The sequence below is a fragment of the Mesoplodon densirostris genome, chromosome 8, assembly GCF_025265405.1.
Source record: "Mesoplodon densirostris isolate mMesDen1 chromosome 8, mMesDen1 primary haplotype, whole genome shotgun sequence".
NCBI lineage: Eukaryota > Metazoa > Chordata > Mammalia > Artiodactyla > Ziphiidae > Mesoplodon > Mesoplodon densirostris.
In genome coordinates, this window is record NC_082668.1 from 39,754,068 (window position 1) to 39,775,580 (window position 21,513).

Here is a 21,513-nt window from a genome sequence, read left to right on the forward strand (position 1 = left end):
ATAATAAAGGGATCTGTACAAGAATAGGATTAACTTTCATTAACATATACGTACATAAAACAGGTGAACCTAATCAGGAGCATCTAAACATATAGAGCAAATATTAACAGACATAAAGGGAGAAAATGACAACAATACAATAATAGTACGGGACTTTAACACTCCACTTGTATCAATGGACAGAAAATCAATAAGGAAACAGTGGTCTTAAATGGCACATTAGACCAGTTGGACTTAATAGATATCTACTGGACTTTCGTCCAAAAACAAGAATACACATTCTTTTTAAATGCATATGGGGGTTTCCCTGGTGGCACAGTGGTTGGGAGTCCACCTGCCAATGCAGGGGACACAGGTTCGAGCCCTGGCCTGGGAAGATCCCACATGCCACGGAGCAAATAAGCCCATGTGCCACAACTGCTGAGCCTGCGCTCTGGAGCTCGCATGCCACAACTACTGAAGGCCGTGCACCTAGAGCCCGTGCTCCACAACAAGAGAAGCCACTGCAATGAGAAGCCTGCGCACCGCAATGAAGAACAGCCCCTGCGTGCCACAACCAGAGAAAGCCTGCACACAGCAATGAAGACCCAATGCAGCCAAAAATTTTAAAAAATAAAAAATAAAATTTAAATGCACATGGAATGTTTTCCAGGATAGATCACATGCTAGGCCATAAAACAAGTCTCAACAAATTTAAGAGAACAGAAATTATATCAAGCATTTTTTTATGAACACAATGGTATGTAACTAGAAATCAACTACAGGAAGAAAAATGGGAAAACCACAAGCATGTGGAGACTACACAACATGCTATTAAAACCTATGGGTAGGTAAAGAAATCAAAGAGGAAATCAGAAAATACCTTGAAACAAATGAAAATAAAAACACAACTTTCCAAAATCTACAAGATGCAGCAAAAACAGTCCTAAGAGGGAAGTTTATGGCGACACAGGACTACCTCAAGAAAAAAGAAAAATTTCAAATGAACAACCTAACATACAATCTAAAGGAATTAGAAAAAGAACAAAGCCCAAAGTCAGCAAAAGGAAGGAAATAATAAAGATCAGAGAGGAAATAAATGAAAAGGAGACTAAAAAAAAAACACCAATAGAAAAGATCAATGAAACTAAGAGCTGTTTTTTTTAAAAGATAAATAAAATCAATAAGCCTTTAGCCAGGCACTTTAAGAAAAAAAGACAGAGGACACAAATGAACAAAATAATAACTGAAAGAGGAGAAATTACAACTGATATCACAGAGGTACAAAAAAACATCAGAAGAGAATACTATGAACAGCTATATGCCAACAAATTGGAAAACCTAGAAGAAATGGATAAATTTCTAGAAACATACAATCTTCCAAGACTGAATGAGGAAGAAAGAGATAATCTGAACAGACTGATCACTAGTAGTGGAATTGAATTAGTAATCAAAAAACTCCCAGCAAACAAAAGTCCAGGACCTGACAGCTTCACAGGGAAATTCTATCAATAACAAACATATAAAGAAGAGCTGATACCTATCCTTCTCAAACTACTCCAAAAAACTGAAGAGGAGGGAACACTCCCAAATTCATTCTATGAGCCTACGATTATCCTGATACCAAAATCAGACAAAGACACCACACAAAAAGAGAAAATTACAGGCCAACATCTCTGATTAATATAGTTGCAAAAATCCTCAACAAAATATTAGAAAACTGAATTCAACAATTATAAAAAGGATTATATACCGTGATCAAGCGGGATTTATTCCAGGGATGCAAGGATGGTTTAATACCTACAAATTAATCAATGTGATACACCACATTAACAAAAGAAAGGATAAAAATCACATGATCATCTCAACAGATGTAGAAAAAGCATTTGACAAAATTCAACAAACATTCATGATACAAACTTTCATCAAAGTTGGCATAGATGAAACATATCTCAACATAAATAAAGGCCATTTATGACAAACCGACAGCTAACATCATACGCAATGTTGGAAAGCTGAAAGCTTTTCCTCTAAAATCAGAAACAAGACAAGGATGCCTACTCTTCCCATTTATATTTTACACAGTATTGGAAACCCTAGACACAGGAATCAGACAAGAAAAAGAAATAAAAGGCATCAAACTGGAAGGGAAAAGGTAAATCTGTCACTATTTGCAGATGACATTATACTTATATATAAAACCCTAAAGTCTCCACCAAAAAACTATTAGAACAAATTAATTCAGTAAAGTTGCAGGATACAAGATTAATATACAGAAATCTGTTGCTTTTCTATACTCTTACAATGAACAATCACAAAGAGAAAGCAAAACAATCCTGTTTAAATTCACACCAAAAGAATAAAATACCTAGGAATGATCTTAACCAAGAAGGTGAAAGACCTATACTCTCCAAAACTATAAAACACTGGTGAAGGAAATTAAAGATGATATAAGGAAATGGAAAGATATCCCATGTTCACAGAAATTTTGGTAAAATGTCCATACTACACAAAGCAATCTACAGATTTAATGCAATCCCTATCAAAAACGCATGACATTTTTCACAAAACTAGAATAATCATAAAATTTATATTGAACCACAAAAGATCCTGAATAGCCAAAGCAATCTTGAGAAAAATGAACAAAGTTGGAGTTCACATATGCTCCCTGACTTCAGACTATACTACAAAGCTACAGTAATCAAAATAGTATGGTACTGGAATAAAAAGAGACACATAGATCAATGGAACAAAACAGAGAGTCCAGAAAGAAACCCACACATATATGGTCAATTATTTTACAACAAAGGAACCAAGAATATACAATGGGAAAAAGGTAGTCTCTTCAATAAACTGTGTTGGGGAAATTGGACAGGCACTTGACAAAGAAAGAAAATGGACCACTAATTTATACCATTTACAAAAATTAACTTGAAATGGATTAAAGACTTGAATTAAGACCTGAAACCACAAAACTCCTAGAAGAAAACACAGAACACTCTTTGACATACATTGTAGCAATCTTTCTTTGGTTCTTTCTCCTAAGGCAAAGGAAACAAAAGCAAAAATAAAACAAATGGGACCTAATTAAGCTTAAAACCTTTTGCACAGCAAAGAAAACCACTGACAAAATGAAAAGACAACCTACTGAGTGGGAGAAAATGTTTGCAAATGGAATGACTGATAAGGGGTTAATATCTAAACTACATAAACAGCTAATACAACTCAATATCAAAAAACCCAAACACCCCAATTAAAAAAATGGTCAGAAAACCTGAATAGACATTTCTTCAAAGAAGATGTACAGAGGGCCAACATGCACATGAAAAGATGCTCAACACTGCTTATCATCAGGGAAATGCAAATCAAAACCACAATGAGATATCACCTCACACCTGTCAGAATGGCTATCATCAAAAAGACCACAAATAACAAACATTGGCAAGGATGTGGAGAAAAGGGAACCCTAGTGCAATGTTGGTGGGAATGTAAATTGTTGCAGCCATATGGAAAACAGTATGGAGGTTCCTCAAAAAACTAAAAATAGAACTACCATATGATCCAGCAATTTCTCCCAAGTATATATCTGAAGAAAATGAAAATACTAATTCAAAAACCCCAATGTTCAATAATAGTGGGGGACTTTAACACCTCACTTACACCAATGGACAGATCATCCAAACAGAAAATTAATAAGGAAACACAAGCGTTAAATGACACAATAGACCAGATAGATTTAATTGATATTTAGAGGACATTCGATCCAAAAACAGCAGATTACACTTTCTTCTCAAGTGCGCATGGAACATTCTTCAGGATAGATCACATCTTGGTTCACAAATCAAGCCTCAGTAAATTTAAGAAAATTGCAAAGATCAATAAAACTAAAAAGCTGGTTCTTTGAAAAGATAAACAAAATTGATAAACCATTAGCCAGACTCATCAAGAAAAGGAGGGAGAGGACTCAAATCAATAAGATTAGAAATGACAAAGGAGAAGTTAGTTACAACAGACACCGCAGAAATACAAAGTATCCTAAGAGACTACTACAAGCAACTCTATGCCAATAAAATGGACAACCTGGAAGAAATGGACAAATTCTTCAAAAGGTATAACCTTCCAAGTCTGAACCAGGAAGAAATAGAAAATATGAACAGACCAATCACAAGTAATGAAATTGAAACTGTGATTAAAAATCTTCCAACAAACTAAAGTCCAGGACCAGATGGCATCACAGGTGAATTCTATCAAACATGTAAAGAAGAGCTAACACACATCCTTCTCAAACTCTTCCAAAAATTGCAGAGGAAGGAACACTCCCAAACTCATTCTATGAGGCCACTATCACCCTGATAACAAAACCAGACAAAGATACTACCAAAAAAAGAAAATTTCAGACCAATATCACTGATGAATATAGATGCAAAAATCCTCAACAAAATACTAGCAAACAGAATCCAACAACACATTAAAAGGATCATACACCACAATCAAGTTGGATTTATCCCAGGGATGAAAGGATTCTTCAATATATGCAAATCAATCAATGTGATACACCATATTAAAAATCTGAAGAATAAAAACCATATGATCATCTCAATAGATGCAGAAAAAGCTTCTGACAAAATTCAACGCACATTTAAGATAAAAACTCTCCAGAAAGTGGGCAGAGAGGGAAATTTCCTCAACGTAATAAAAGCCATATATGACAAACCCACAGCAAACATCATTCTCAGTGGTGAAAAACTGAAAGCATTTCCTCTAAGATCAGGAACAAGGATGTCCACTCTCACCACTATTATTCAACATTGTTTTGGAAGTCCTAGCCACAGCAATCAGAGAAGAAAAAGAAATAAAAGGAATACAAATTGGAAAAGAAGTAAAACTGTCACTGTTTGCAGATGACATGATACTATATAGAGAAAATCCTAAAGATGCCACCAGAAAACTACTACAGCTAATCAATGAATTTGGTAAAGTTGCAGGATACAAAATTAATGCACAGAAATCTCTTGCATTCCTATACACTAATGATGAAAAATCTGAAAGAGAAATTAAGGAAACACTCCTATTTACCACTGCAACAAAAAGAATAAAATACCTAGGAATAAATCTACCTAGGGAGACAAAAGACCTGTATGCAGAAAACTATTAAGACACTGATGAAAGAAATTAAAGATGATACAAACAGATGGAGAGATATACCATGTTCTTGGATTGGAAGAATCAATATTGTGAAAATGACTGCAACACAAAGCAATCTACAGATGCAATGCTATCGCTATCAAATTACCAATGGCGTTTTTTACAGAACTAGAACAAAAAATCTTAAAATTTGTATGGAGACACAAAAGACCCTGAATAGCCAAAGCAGTCTTGGGGGAAAAAAACGGAGCTGGAGGAATAGACTCCCTGACTTCAGACTATACTACAAAGCTATAGTAATCAAGACAATATGGTACTGGCACAAAAACAGAAATATAGATCAATGGAACAAGATAGAAAGCCCAGAGATAAACCCATGCACCTATGGTCAACTAATCTATCACAAAGGAGGCATGGATATACAATGGAGAAAAGACAGTCTCTTCAATAAGTGTTGCTGGTAAAACTGGACAGCTACATGTAAAAGAATGAACTTAGAACACTCCCTAACACAAAAATAAACTCAAAATGGATTCGAGACCTAAATGTAAGACCAGACACTATAAAACTCTTAGAGGAAAACCTAGGCAGAACACTCTGACATAAATCACAGCAAGCTGTTTTTTGATCCACCTCCTAGAGTAATGGAAATAAAAACAAAAATTAACAAATGGGACCTAATGAAACTTAAAAGCTTTTGCACAGCAAAGGAAACCATAAACAAGAAGAAAAGACAACCCTCAAAACGGGAGAACAAATCAACGGACAAAAGATTAATCTCCAAAATATATAAATAGCTCATGCAGTTCAATATTAAAAAAAACAAACAAACAACCCAATCCAAAAATGGGCAGAAGACCTAAATAGACATTTCTCCAAAGAAGACATACAGATGGCCAAGAAGCACATGAAAAGCTGCTCAACATCACTAATTATTAGAGAAATGCAAGTCAAAACTACAATGACAGGGCTTCCCTGGTGACGCAGTGGTTGAGAGTCTGCCTGCCGATGCAGGGGACACAGGTTCTTGCCCCAGTCCGGGAAGATCCCACATACCACAGAGCAGCTGGGATCGTGAGCCATGGCTGCTGAGCCTGCACGTCTGGAGCCTGTGCTCCACAATGGGAGAGGCCACAACAGTGAGAGGCCCGCGTACCACAAAAAAAAAAAAAAAACTACAATGACATATCACCTCACACCAGTTAGAATGGGCATCATCAGAAAATCTACGAACAACAAATGCTGGAGAGGGTGTGGAGAAAAGGGAACCCTCTTGCACTGTTGGTGGGAATGCAAATTGATACAGCCACTATGGAGAACAGTATGGAGGTTCCTTAAAAAACTAAAAATAGAATTACCATATGATCCAGCAATCCCACTACTGGGCATATACCCAGAGAAAACCATAATTCAAAAAGACACATGCACCCCAATTTCATTGCAGCACTATTTACCATAGCCAGGTCATGGAAGCAACCTAAATGCCCATTGAGAGACGAATGGATAAAGATGTGGCATGTTTAAACAATGGAATATTACTCAGCCATAAAAATGAACGAAATTGGGTCATTTGTAGAGACGTGGATGGACTTGGAGACTGTCATACAGAGTGAAGTTAAGTCAGAAGGAGAAAAGCAAATACCGTATATTAACACATATATGTGGAACCTAGAAAAATGGTACAGATGAACCAGTTTGCAGGGTAGAAATAGAGACACAGATGTAGAGAACAAACGTATGGACACCAAGGGGGGAAAGCAGCTGGGGGGGGTGGTAAAAAAAAAAAGAAAAAAAAAGAATTCTTTTTTACACTTCAAAAAAGTTAAACATGGTCCCAAATAGGAATATCTATAGAAACAGAGAGTAAATTAGTGGTTGCCAGAGGCTAGGGAAGGGGAGAATGGGGAATGACTGCTAGTGGGTACAGGGCTTCTTTTTGTCACGATGAAAATGTTCTGGAATTAGACAGTGGTAATGATTCCACAACTTTGTGAATGTACTATAAACCACTAAATTTTACACTTTAAACGTGAATTATATCTCAATAAACCCATTATTTTAGGGGGAAAAAAACCCCAACCTTCATAGCAGCATTATTTACAATAGCCAAGATATGGAATCAACCTAAGGGTCTATCAACAGATGACTGGATAAAGAAGATGTGAGAATATATATATATATTCTCTCTCTTTCTCTCTCTCTATATATACATATACATACGTGTACGTATATATACACAGACACACACACATATATATAGAGAGAGAGAATATTAGTCAGCCATAAAAAGGAATGAAATCTTGCCATTTGCAACAACATGGATAGACCTGAAAGGTATTATACTTAGTGAAATAAGTCAGACAAAGAAAGACAAATATTATATGTTAGCACTTATATGTGGAATCTAAAGAATAAAACAAAGCAATGAAAATAACAAAACAGAGACAGACTCACAGAAATAGAGAATAAACTAGGGGTTATTAGTGGGGGAAAGGAAGGTGGGAGGGGCAAAACAGGGGTAGGGGATTAAGAGGTACAAACTACTATGTATAAAATAAACAAGCTACAAGGACTGATTGTTCAGTACAGGGAATATAGCCAATATTTTATAATAACTTTAAATGGAATATGATCTATAAAAGTATTGAGTCACTCTGTTGTACACCTGAAACTAATGTAAAACTGTAAATCAACTATACTTCGATAAAGAAAGAGAGAACATAGGCTTTCTACATTGGCAGCAAATGACCATGCATAAAATAATTATAATAAAGTTTTATACTGTCACAGAATGAGCCTTGGCTTCACAATTTTAGGTTTCAGTATTATATTATAGGTGTGTAAATAGAAGTCACCTGGATTTGAATGAGGGACCAAACTTAGGGAGGCTTAAAAACTTGTCCAAAGTTATAGAATTAGTAAATGACAGAGCTAAGTCCTCTCAAAATCCAGCAAAATTTAGCTTGACAACTGGCATTAAGAAATTAGAAAACAAAAATCAAAAAACAAAATCTCATACCTGTAGTCTTCCCTTTTCATAGGCCAGTTTATTTTTACTCTCAGTAATTTTTCCCAAGACATTTTCCACCTGCTGTTGGGCAAGCTGATAAAGCAAACACAGGTATCAGTACCTCTAGGCATAGAATGAATAATCATTTTCTTTCTTAAGTATTTATACCCTTACTAATTCTAAAGTTATGAATCCAGGATTCATATTTATTTGCTACTGCTATCTCTTAGTCTGTCTTTAGACAGCTGATCATAGTGTAATATGAAACATGTAGAGAGACTGCTAATGAAAATATGAGTGCCTTAGGACTCACTGTTGTTCTTTGTTTCCTAATTCTGTTTTTGTTATGTCAAGTATTCCTTTGTAGTTGCAACCTAACCCAGATGTGGGGTGGTTTTATCAGTGGTTGCAGGTATGCAGTTTGAGGATTATATGCAGTCGGCCCTCTGTATCCACAGGTTCCACATCCACTGGTTAAACCAACTGTGGATCAAAAATATTCAGGAAAAATTAATTTTCAGTAAGTTCCAAAAAGCAAAACTTGAATTTGCCACACACGGGCAACTGACAACTATTTAAATAGCATTACATTGTGTTAGGTATTATAAGTAATCTAGAGATGATTTAAAGTATATGGAAGAATGTGCATAGATTATATGCAAATATCACACCATTTTATATAAGGGACTTGAGCATCCACAGATTTTGGTATCTGGGGGGTCCTGGAACCAATCCCCCACAGATACTGAGGGATGACTGTAGTTATTTAAGACAATGGGAGCTACAAATGATCACAACCATTTGGTCAATAACAGACACCTCAGTTACCATAGTAAAAGGCAGTAAAAAAAGAAAAAAAAACTGAAAAAAAAACAAAAGAAATGTTTGTCAGAAACTCCAACATTGTTTGATCAAGTACTCAACATAATGTTATCTAGGACAAACATTACTGAAGTCTCTATATTTCATGAAATTACATATTTAATCATTCAAACAGCCTTTAATAATGAGAGGTCTTTGTTTTTTTGTTTTTGGCGGTACGCAGGCCTCTCACTGTTGTGGCCTCTCCCGTTGTGGAGCACAGGCTCCGGATGCTCAGGCTCAGCAGCCATGGCTCACGGGCCCAGCCGCTCCACGGCATGTGGGATCTTCCTGGACCGGGGCACAAACCCGTATCCCCTGCATCGGCAGGCGGACTCTCAACCACTGCACCACCAGGGAAGCCCTGGGATTATGTTTTGATCAAGTCTTCAGCAGAAAATATATGACAAGGATGGCCAATAATGCTACAAAAACAAAGCTACACCATAACCATAAAAGCTGAATTATTTAAAACTTAAAATTCAGTTCCAAGTCCTATAAATCAAGGTGCCCAATGTGCTGCAAAATGTAGGTATAGCTTATAAAAAGTCAAGAGCCAGATTTAACCAAAAATATGCTAGCTATTACAAATAAAAACACTCAAAAATAACTTTGCTTGCCTTCTTGGAATGTGGAAGGCTTTTTATTTTTTTAAATAACTTGGATAGTCTGGGTCTCTTATAAAATGTGTCCAAGAATTTTTAAAATAATGGCACTTTTTTCCTCAATAACATTCCCTCTTTTAGGCAAAGGCATAAAGAATTCTATTACTCTTTCAAATACACTTTTAAAATAATTTCCTTTTTGCCACCCAAGAGAACACTAATGCACTGATAAGTGAAAACTAAGAAAAATCAAAATGTGATACTGTTTGACACAAAGTCACTTATTTAAATTTATGACAAACAAAAATAAATTGTTCCAGTTGCTAAAGGAAAGTAGATGTTAAGGCAGTAACTTAAATTACCGTTTTCAGATTATTTAAATAGGCCCTGTACTTAAGAAAATTGGCGGAACACCAAAAATTAGAGAGAGACCACTTAAATGAGTGAATATCTCAGATTCTGAGTTGTGGAATGCAGAACTCAATGTAACCTTTGCTTAAATAATCTTGGCAATATACTATAAAAATTATTAATATACAGAGCAAAACAGAAACTGGAGAATCACCTGAGAAACAGCATACAAAGAAAAATGCTAATGGTTAGAATATACATTTTAACTCAAGCACAAAAACATCACTCCTTGGAAAAGCAGGAAGCTAACACAGAAAGAATTATCTTAAGATATGAAAGGTAGGTTGACAAGGATCAACAGTAAGCCACAAAGTGATTTCTAAAATAATTTTTAAAATCTGGGTAAACTCTAAAAGCTAGCAGAAGCTGTTAGAAGGATACATAAAACCAAGAGATGGTAGCATCTTGGTAAAGCTGTTTTATAAGTAGATTGTTAAGTACGAATTTTATTCAAAATGTTTAACAACCAGTATGACATAGCCCCCCCCCCGGAAATGGAACCAATTGTCACCCTCACAAGTATACACTGACTGAATGTCACCCTAGTTTTAAGAAATACTACATTTAATACATTGTTTAATTTCAAGTCATTATAATCCTAGTTGTGTATGCAACTAATTCTACTTCTGTCTGGTGCTACCATTTGAAAATGTATGTTTAAAATACAAATGAGAAGTGGGGCAGATAGTCAGTTAACTTGAATCCAGGAATAGTAACCTTCTCACATTTGGATCTTTTCTCATTGTGTTTCCCTCCATGACTGCCTGTGGTAACGGACTTAAATTACACCATTATTCATAGCAAACAGACTTGTGGTTGCCAAGGGGGAGGGGAGAATGGGGGAGGGAGGGAGTGGGAGTTTGGGGTTAGCAGATGCAAACTATTATATATAGAATATATAAACAACAAGGTCCTACTGTATAGCACAGGGAACTATATTCAATATCCTGTGATAAACCACATGGAAAAGAATATTTAAAAATATAAAAGTATAACCGAGTCACTTTGCTGTACAGCAGAAATTAACACAACATTGTAAATCAACTATATTTCAATAAAAATTTAAAAATTACACAGTCATTAAAGGCTGAAATGGCAAACATAAACCTAAAATTAGGAAGTGTGAGAAAAAGAAGAAATTATATTTATACAAGTATACTGTATATGTTGGCCCTGTGAGGGGCACTTTACTCACAGTATGACATTTAATCCTCACAGCCTGGTAAGACACACATGACCCTCTTTGTGCTCTACCCAATCAACATTTCTTAAACACCTATTATGTATTAGGCGTTACGGTAGGCAAGGGAGTATACAGATGAATAACTACTCTTCTTGCATTAGAAGAGAGTGAAGGCAGATGCATAAGCAGGTCAATTTCTAACTTAGCAGTTAGAAATGTAGTAACTATTTTGATATGGGTTTGCACAGTAGAACCCCACAGTTAGGGCAGATCCCCTTGGTGCTGAAGGCCATAGAGGTTAAGAACTTGCCCAGGTCACACAGTAAATGGAGCTGAGTATTGTAACCAGGTCTGAATTTAAATCTGTGGTGTGGCATACACAACACACATTCATATGTATATCTCTAAAAATCAGTAAGAGGTTATACTAGAGGGTAGTTTTTATTGAGAATTTCAAGTGTTAATTCTCAACGAACAATAGGTTTAATGACATTGCTCGGATTGAAAAAAAAAAGTTCTTAACCTCTTTCCTCAAGACTCATACAGCCAAGTGAAGCACTTCCAGGCAGGTTTGGTCAGAGAAGATGCTATGCATAGACATATAAGCTGGAATTGAGGTATGGGATATCACTGGGAGACCTTAATCAAGAGATGCTGTGGACAGGCAAGAATCAACATTGAGCAAATCACTCGCAAGACCCGTCAAAGTCACTAATAGGATAAGGCCACAGGCCTGCTCACTGGCAGCAGAGGCATGAAAGAATCATGCAGACTGAGATATGGTCTTCCAGAGAGACCCAAACCAGGTGGGTGGATAAGCCCAGCTGAGGCCTGGCCAACAGGAAAGGACATGGATGAATCTTTAATCTTGGGGGAGGGAGGCGTGGTTTGAGACAATACCAGGAATTAGAGCTAATGCACCTTGTTGCTCTGATAGGAACTTACAGGCTTTCTTCTGAGACAGTTGAGATACTAAGAATTCAATAAATGTTAGAATGCTCTACATGCTTTACATGTATTAACTTACTTAACCTCAACAACCTCCTAAAAATAGTATGATTATCCCCATTTTCAGAGATTAAGAAACTCAGGCTCCGAGAGGTTAAAGATCACACCCAAGGTCACAGCCAAAATTGAAACATAGATAGTCTGGATCTAAAGCCATGAAAATGTAAGAGTATTTATACATATATTTTTAATTTTTATTTATTTATTTATTTTTGGCTGTATGGGGTCTTCGTTGCTGTGCACGGGCCTTCTCTAGTTGCAGTGAGCGGGGGCTACTCTTCATTGGGGTGTATGAGCTTCTCACTGCAGTGGCTTCTCTTTGTTGCAGAGCATAGTCTCTAGGCATGCGAGCTTCCGTAGTTGTGGCACGAGGGCTCAGCAGTTGTGGCTCGTGGGCCCTAGAGCGCAGGCTCAGTAGTTGTGGCACATGGGCTTAGTTGCTCCGTGGCATGTGGGATCTTACTGGACCAGGGCTTGAACCCGTGTCTCCTGCATTGGCAGGCAGATTCTTAACCACTGCACCACCAGGGAAGTCCCAGGATTTAGATTTAGTCTCTGTAATTTTTTATAGTTGAAGTAATGAGCAGCTTATGACAGAGTTTGAAAGAATTTAGTTCAGATTAAGGCAGACTTCACAACAGGGCCTTCTTTGGAATTTTGAAAGATGATTTGCATGTTATAGAAGCAATGGCTAATTCTTTCTCAAGTATTCAGAAGCACATGGAAAACTTATTAGCTGTTTAACATAACAATCTTATTTGTAATGGATTGACCTTGTCAAGTAGCTTTTAGGAATCAAACTTACTATTGATTTCCTAATGGATGGAACTGTCAGAAAGAGAAAAAAAATACAAGTTTGTTCCTCACAATTTATGGAAAAGAAAATATTTTAAAACGTTAGAAATATTGGTGCTTTTCAGCATTATAGATCATCTGTGTAGGCAGACATTTAAAGGCTGTCTTAAACTCTTGTTTTCCTAAATCCTGTATTGTCTGAATACCATAGGGCTCTCTGACATATTTAGCCTGCATTATTCAGACTTGTGATAATTATCAAAAAAAAAAAAAATGAAGGAAACCCATCTCCTGATTTCTGATTGTTTTTCAAACTCATAGTCATTAGTTGCTACTTTAGACTGACTTTTTATACCCCCAATGGTAATCAGAAGTTGCTTGCTCAAGTTCTAGGAAAGCAATTTGATCTGCCAGTTGCTTATTCTTTTCCTCTAGAGTCTGCAGGTTGCGGGTTAATGCATTTATGCCTACCTTTAGAAGAAAAAAGAGAAAAGAATTCTGTGCCAGATCCAAAAATATTATCTTGTTTTTTTTGTTGTTGTTTTTTGTTTGTTTGTTTGTTTTGCCGTACGCAGGCCTCTCACTGTTGTGGCCTCTCCCATTGCGGAGCACAGGCTCCGGGCGTGCAGGCTCAGTGGCCATGGCTCACGGGCCTAGCCGCTCCACGGCATGTGGGATCTTCCCGGACCGGGGCACGAACCCGTGTCCCCTGCATCAGCAGGCGGACTCTCAACCACTGCGCCGCCAGAGAAGCCCTTATCTTGTTTTTAAAATGACATTTTTAACTGTAAAATAAATGGTATCTTATGAATATGTTTCCCTGCTTTTTAGTTGTCTTTAGCAGGAGAGTTATTACAAATTGCATAGTGTACATTTACTAGAAGTGAAAGTCCTTCTGGTACTTGGTACCTATTTATATATTAACTCGAGCGTATAAATATAGAGGCAAAAATACTCCAAAAAATATTAGCAAAATGAATCCAGCAATATATAAAAGGATAACAAATCAGGACTAAGTGTAGTTTATTCCAGTAATACAAGGCTTGTTCAACATTCAAAATTAATTACTATAATTCACCACATCAATAGACTATAGAAGAAAAACCATATGACCATCTCAATAGACACAGAAAAAGCATTTCACAAAATTCAAATTAATTTATGATAAAACCCCAGTAACCTAGAAATGAAAGGGAACCATCTCTATGTGATCAATTCTGTCTGTAAAAACCTACAACTAATATCAGTATTGGTGGAAGACTGAATGTTTTCCCCTAAGACTGGGAAAAAGGCAAGGATATCTGCTCTTGCCATTCCTATTCAGTATCATATGGGAGGCCTTAGCTGGTGCAACAAGGTTAAGAAAAAGTAATAAAAAGCATAGAAATTGGCAAGGGAGAAATAAAACTGTCTCTACTTACAACAGACATGATAGTCTACATAGGAAATCCCAAAGAATCTACAAAAGAAATCCTAGAATAAGTGAGTTTAGTAAGGTTGAAGGATACAAGGTCAAATCAATTGTATTTCTATATATTAGCAACAAACAATTGGAAATTGATATTTCCTAAAAGTTCCATTTATAACAGCACCAAAATCCATGAAACCCTTAGGTACAAATCTAAGACAAAATATGTCCAATATTTGACATGCTGAAAATTACAGTATGCTGACAAGACAAATCAAAAGCCTAAATAAAATGGAGAGACATACTGTGTCCCTGTATTAGGAAGATACAATATTGCTAAGATGTCAATTCTCTCTAATCCCAATTTAAATTGTGTGGGATAATTTACCAGTGTCCACCCTTTGGTGGGGTCTAGACTGTGAGGCTAGAAAAAAATGCCCTGTAAGAAATGCTAAAGGGAGCTCTTCAGGCTGAAATAAAAGGGGATTAGATAATAACTGGAATCCACATAAAGAAATAAAGGGTACCAGAAAATGTAGCAACATAGGTACATGTAGAAGACATATAAATATGTAGTTTTTGTTTGTAACTCAGTTATCTATAAATCAAAAATATATAGTAAAAGAAAGGTTAAGGGAATTAAAATAGTGCACCAGAAATATCTACTTAACACAAAGGAAGGCAATACTGGAGAAACAGAGGAACAAATATCACATAAAACATATAAAAAAATAGTAAAGTGGCAGATGTAAATCCTACCTTATGGGTAATTATGTTAAATATTAATGGATTAAACACTCCAACTAAGAAGCAGAGACAGGCAGAATAAATTTTTTAAAAGACCCAACTGTATGCTGTTTATAAGAGACACACTTTAGATCCAAAGACACAAATGGGTTGAAAATAAAAGGATGGGAAAAGATGTATGATGTAAACAGTAATCTGAAAAGAGCTGGAGTGGCTACACTAACATGAGACAAAGTAGATATTAAGACAAAAATCTGTGAGATAAAGAAGGACATTATTGGGTTTCCCTGGTGGCGCAGTGGTTGAGAGGCCGCCTGCCGATGCAGGGGACACGGGTTCGTGCCCCAGTTCGGGAAGATCCCACATGCTGCGGAGCAGCTAGGCCCGTGAGCCATGGCCGCTGAGCCTGCGCATCTGGAGCCTGTGCTCCACAATGGGAGAGGCCACAACAGTGAGAGGCCCACAAACCAAAAAAAAAAAAAAAAAAAAAAAAGAAGGATATTATATATTGAAAAAAGGATCAACCCATTAAGAAGATAACATTTATAAATGCATTTGCATCTAACAACACAACCCCAATGAAGCAAAAACAATACAGCAAAAACTGACAGAATTGAAGGGAGAAATAACAATTCAACACTAACAGTTGAAGACTTCAATATCCCTCTTTCAATAATAGGTGGAACAGTTAGATGATCAATGAAGAAACAGCTGATGACTTGAACAACACTATAAAGCAACTGGACCTAACAGACATCTTTAGAACACTCCGCCAAACAATAATAGAATACACGTTTTTCTCAAGTGCACATGAAGCATGCTCTAGGATATACCACATGTTAAACCATAAAACAACTCTCAAATCTGAAAGGACTGAAATTATATAAAGTATGTTCTCCAACAACAATGAAATAAAATTAAATGAATAAAAGAAGGAAATTTGGAAAATTCACATATATGGGGAAATCAACAACATATTTCTAAATAATCAATGGGTCAAAGAGGAAATTACAAAGGAAATTAAAGAATATTTTGAGATGAATGAAAATGAAAATATAACATGATAAACAAAATGTATCGTATGCAGCTAAAGTGGTGCTTAGAGGGAAATCTGTAGCTGTATAAACTTATATTTTAAAAAAGAGAAATATCTCATATCAATAACCTAAGCATCCATTTTAAGAACCTAGAAAAAGAAAATTAAACTCAAAGCAAGAAAAAGGAAGAAAATAATAAGGATTATAGCAGAAATAAAACAGAGGCTAGAAAAACAATAGAGGAAATCAGTAAAACCAGAAGTTGGTTCTTTGACAAGATCAACAAAATTGACAAACCGCTGTGGTATTAACCAAGAAAAAAATATAAAGAATACACAAATTGCTAAAATTAGAAATGAAAGAAGAGACATTGTATTGAACTCCCAGAAATTAAAAAGGGGCTACTATGAACAACTGTATGCCAATAAATTACATAGGCTAGATGAAATGGACAAATTCCTAGAAAGACCCAAATGACTAAAACTCAAAAACAAAGTAGAAATATGAATTGAACTATAACAAATAAAGAGACTGGATCAATAATAATAATAATTAAAAACAAAACACTCCCCACAAAGAAAAACCTAGAACCAGATGGCTTCACTGTTGAATTCTACAAAACACTGAAAGAATTAACACCAATCCCTCACAAAGTCTTCTTAAAATAGGAGAGGGAACACTATCAAATCATTTTAAGAGGCCAATATTATTGAATACCTTGATACCAAAACCAAAGATGTCACAAGAAAAAAAAAAAAAACTATGGGATAACCCTTATTAATATAGATTTTTAAATCCTCAACAAAATAATAGCAAGCCAAATCAAACAACATATGAAAAGGATTATATACCATGATCAAGTGAAATTTATCCCCCAAAGGAAAACTTGGTTCAACATTTGAAATCAATCAATGTAATACACCTTAGTAATAGAATAAAGGACAAAATCCACAAGATTATTCCAACAGATATAGAAAAAGCAACTGAACAAGTTCAACATATTTTCATGATAAAAATTCCCAACAAACTAGGAATAGAAGGGAATTTCTTCATCCTGATCATGGGCATTTAGGAAAAGCACACAGCTAACATCATACTTAATGGTGCCAAACTGAAAGCTAACCCTCTAAACTCAGGAACAAAACAAGGATGTCTACTCTCATCACTTCTATTCAACCTCTCATGGCTGGAGGTTCTAGCCAAAGCAATTACACAAGAAAAAGAAACAAACAGCAACAAATTGGAAAGGAAAAAATAAAACTATCTCCATTTGCAGATGGCACAATCTTATATAGAGAAAATATATACTCTATTGTTAAGATCACAATACTCTCCAAATTGATCTACAGGATCATACAAACCCTATCAAAATCCCAGCTCCTCTTTTTTTTGCAGAAATGGAAAATCTGATCCTGAAATTCATATAGACATGCAAGGATCCAGAATAGCCAGAACAATCTCAAAAAAAATAAAGTTGGAGGGCTCACACATCTCAATTTTAAAACTTATTACAAAGCTACAGTAATCAACACCATGTGGTACTGGCATACGTATAGTCATATATATCAATGCAATGGAATTGAGAGTCCAGAAATAAGCCCATGCATCTATGGTTAACTAGATTTTGACAAGGGAGCCAAGATCATTCAATAGAAAGAACAGTCTTCCAACAAATCGTCCTGGGATAACTGGATATCCACAGGCAAAATAATGAAGTTAAACCTCTACCTCATACCACATATAAAATTTAACACAAAATGGATCAAAGACCAAAATGTAATCTGTAAAACTATAAAATTTTTAGAATAAAAAATGGGTGCAGGATGACAGTTGCAAGATGGGGGAGTAGAAGGACATGAGCTCACTCCTTCATACAAAAACACCAAAATCACAACTAACTGCTGAACAACCATAGAAAATAAAACACTAGAACCTACCTAAAGAGATACCCTACATCCAAAGACAAAGAGGAAGCCACAACGAGATGGTAGGAGGGGCACAACTGCAATAAAATCAAATCCCATACCCACTGGGTGGGCGACCCACAAACTAGAAAGTAATTATGCCTGAAAAGGTCTCCCACAGGACTGAAAGTTCAGAGCCCCATGTCAGCCTTCCCAGCGTGGGGGCCTGGTAAGAGGAGGAAGAGCCCCCAGAGAATCTGCTTTTGAAGGCCAGCGGGGTTTGATCGCAGGAATTCCACAGGACTGGGGAAACAGAAACTCCACTCTTGGAGGGCACAGACAAGGTCTCATGTGCACCAGGACCCAGGGAAAAAAAGCAGTGACCTCTTATATAAGAGACTGGGCCAGACCTACCTGCTAGTATTGGAGGGTCTCCTGGAGAGGCAGGGGAGGTGCTATGGCTCACTGCAGGTACAAAGACACTGGCAGCAGTAGTTGTGGGGAGTAATCATTAGCATGAGCACTCCTGGAGGCTGCCATTTCCTCCCAATGACCTAGCCCCACCCAACAGCCTGTAGGCTCCAGTGCGGGGACGCCTCAGGCCAAACAACCAACAGGGCGGGAATACAGTCATACCCATCAGCAGACAGGCTGCTTAAAGTCTTCCTGAGCATGGCCCTGCCCAGAGGGACAAGAACCAGCTCTACCCACCAGTGGGCAGGAACCAGGAAGCCTGCACAAGCCTCTTAGACAGCCTCATCCACCAGAGGGCAGACAGCAGAAGCAAGAAGAACTACAATCCCGCAGCTTGCGGAATGGAAACCACAATCACAGAAAGTCAGACAAAACGAGACGGCAAAGGAATATATCCCAGATGAAAGAAAAAGATAAAACACCAGAAGAACAACTAAGTGAAGTGGAGATAGGCCATCTACCGGAAAAAGAATTCAGAGTAATGATATTGAAGATGTTCCAAGATCTCAGGAAAAGAATGGAGGCACAGACTGAGAAGATACAAGAAACGTTTAAAAAAGACATAGAAGAACTAAAGACCAAACAAACAGAGATGTACAATACAATAACTGAAATGAAAAATACACTAGAAGGAATCAATAGCAGAATAACTGAGGCAGAAGAATGGATAAATGAGCTGGAAGACAGAATGGTGGAAATCACTGCTATGGAGCAGAATAAAGAAAAAAGAATGAAAAGAAATGAAGACAGTCTAAGAGACTTCGGGACAACATTAAATGCACCAACATTCACATTATAGGCCTCCCAGAAGAAGAATAGAGAGAGAAAGGACCTTTGAAAATATTTGAAGAGATAATAGCTGAAAACTTCCCTAACATGGAAAAGGAAACAGTAACCCAAGTCCAGAAAGCAGAGAGACTCCCAGGTAGGATGAACCCAAGGAGGAATATGCCAGGACACACAGTAATCAAACTGACAAAAATTAAAGACAAAGAAAAGATATTAAAAGCAACAAGGGAAAAGCAACAAATAACATACAAAGGAATTCCCGTAAGGTTATCAAGTGATTTCTCAGCAGAAACTCTGCAGGCCAGAAGGGAGTGGCAAGATATATTTAAAGTGATTAAAGGCAAGAACCTAAAACCAGGAATACTCTACCCACCAAGGCTCTCATTCAGATTTGAAGGAGAAATCAAAAGCTTTATAGACGAGCAAAAGCCAAGAGAATTCAGCACCACCAGACCAGCTTTGCAACAAATGCTAAAGGAACTTCTCTAGGTGGAAAAGAAAAGGCCACAACTAGAAACAAGAAAATTATGAATGGAAAGCTCAGCAGTAAAGGTAAACATGCAGTTAATGTAGGAAATCATCTGCACACAAATATGATATCAAAACCAGTAACTGTGAGATAGGAGAGCACAAATGCAGGATATTGGAATTGCATTTGAAATTAAAAGACTAGCAACTTAAAGCAATCTTCTTTATATATAGACTGCTATATCAAAAGCTCATGGGAACCATAAACCGAAAATCTGCAATAGATACACACAAAAAAGAAAAAGGAATCAAAACACAACATTAAAGGTAGTCATCAAATCACAAGATAGGAGAACAAAAGAGGAAGGAAAGAAGAAAGACCTACAAAAACAAATCCAGGGAATTCCCTGGTGGTCCAGTGGTTAGGACTTGGCACTTTCACTGCCATGTCCCAAGTTCAATCCCTGGTCAGGGTACTAAGATTTCAGAAAACAAGGGGTGCAGCCAAAAAAACCCACAAAAAACCCCAAATCCAAAACAATTATGAAAATGGCAAGAGGAACACACATATTGATAATTACCTTAAATGTAAATGGATTAAATGCTCCAACCAAAAGACCCAGACTGGCTGAATGGATACAAAAACAAGATCCGTATATATGTTGTCTATAAGAGACTCACCACAGATCTAGGGACACATACAGACTGAAATTGAGAGGATGGAAAAAGATATTCCATGCAAATAGAAATCAAAAGAAAGCTGAAGTAGCCATACTCATATCAGACGAAATAGACTTTAAAATAAAGACTATTACAAGAGATAAAGAAGGACACTACATAATGATCAAGAGATCGATCTAAGAAGAAGCTATAACGATCGAAAACATATATGTACCCAACACAGGAGCACTCCAATATATAAGGCAAATACTAACAGCCATAAAAGGAGAAATTGACAGTAATACAATAATAGTGGGGGACTTTAACACCCCACTTTCATCCAAAACAGATCATCCAGAAAGAAAATCAATAAGGAAACAAAGGCCTTAAATGACACATTAGACCAGATGGACCTAACTGATATTTATAGAGCATTTCATTCAAAAGCAGCAGAGTAAACATTCTTCTGAAGTGCACATGGAACATTCTCCAGGACTGATCACAAAGCAAGTCTTGGTAACTTTAAGGAAATTGAAATCATATCAAGCATCTTTTCCAACCACAATGCTATGAGATTAGAAATAAACTACAAGAAAAAGCTGTAAAAAACACAAACATGTGGAGGCTAAACAATATGTTACTAAACAACCGATGGACCACTGAAGAAATCAAAGAGGAACTAAAACAATACTAACAGACAAATGAAAACCAAACCACAATGATCCAAAATCTATGGGATGCAGCAAAAGCAGTTCTAACAGGGAAGTTTCTAGCAATAAAATCTTACCTTGGGAAACAAGAAAAATCACATATAAACAACCTAACCTTACACCTAAAGCAACTAGAGAAAGAAGAACAAACAAAACCCAAAGTTAGTAGAAGGGAAAAAATTATAACGATCAGTGTGGAAAGAAATGAAATCGAGACAAAGAAAACAACAGAAAAGATCAATGAAACGAAAAGCTGGTTCTTTGAGAAGATAAACAAAATTGATAAACCTTTAGCCAGACTCATCGAGAAAAAGAGGGA

General features: G+C 36.6%; 1 pseudogene; it reads right to left on the reverse strand.

Annotated features, from left to right (window-relative positions):
• Positions 1-21,513, reverse strand: part of LOC132495297 (coiled-coil domain-containing protein 150-like) — a 92,271-nt pseudogene that overhangs the window by 33,554 nt on the left and 37,204 nt on the right.